Here is an 872-nt window from a genome sequence, read left to right as displayed (position 1 = left end):
ACCACATGGCAGCTCCAGTGGACCCAACACCCTCACACAGGCATGCATACAGGCAGAACACCAATGTACAGAAAATAAAAATATAAACCACTAAGACATTTCCATTAAAGGAAAAAAAAAAAAAAAACAGGAAAGGTTGGCTGTCATAAAGGACACAAAAAGCCTTGGTGGTGTAAATGGCGGTTGTAGCTGCTGTGTGTTCTTAGAACTGAACTTGATATTAGTACATTCCCAAATAAAAACCATCAAGGAACAAAGGTGTTGCCAAGACGCCCCGTTTCTCAGCAGGCAGCCCATCACAAACCTTCTGACTCTGGGTTCTGTGCAAATGTCCTTTCAAGTGATTTGGACTTCTGCTGCCCTGAGCTGGCATGCACTCTGTTCACACATCATGGTCTCCTAACTGCCCTTTCCTAGCAAATTCAGGCATGTGTAGGGGTCCTTGTTCCTCTAAACCTTTAGGGTAGCTCTGTAGCTTCAGGGATCAGACCTGGGCTCACAACCACTCTGCTCCGGCCTGCTATCATCAGCTGGCTTTAGCACTACCTAAAGAGGCCACATCTTTGGCATTCATTGCCTTCGCCATCTTAACCAGCCCAGCCCAGGCCTATGAGAACAGTGTCAGCTGCTCTTCTGAGCAGGTCTCTTAGGTTTGTGCATGTTGCCACATGGGTCAGAACCTTCTGTTTCTGTGATCAAACTGTTCTACTGCATTGATGTCTGGGTATGGATAATGCCATGACTGCCAGGGAGCAGGTGAGTGGGGATATGCCCTAGGTCACAAAAATAATGCTACTTAACAAGTGTTGGGGCCCCAGTGCCATTCCTATGGCTGCACAGTTCTGGATTCCAATGACTTGAAACCCTCCTAA

The sequence above is a fragment of the Cricetulus griseus genome, chromosome 2 (genome assembly GCF_003668045.3).
Source record: "Cricetulus griseus strain 17A/GY chromosome 2, alternate assembly CriGri-PICRH-1.0, whole genome shotgun sequence".
Taxonomy (NCBI): domain Eukaryota; kingdom Metazoa; phylum Chordata; class Mammalia; order Rodentia; family Cricetidae; genus Cricetulus; species Cricetulus griseus.
The sequence above is the reverse complement of the archived record's forward strand: the minus strand, read 5'-3'. Positions refer to the sequence as shown.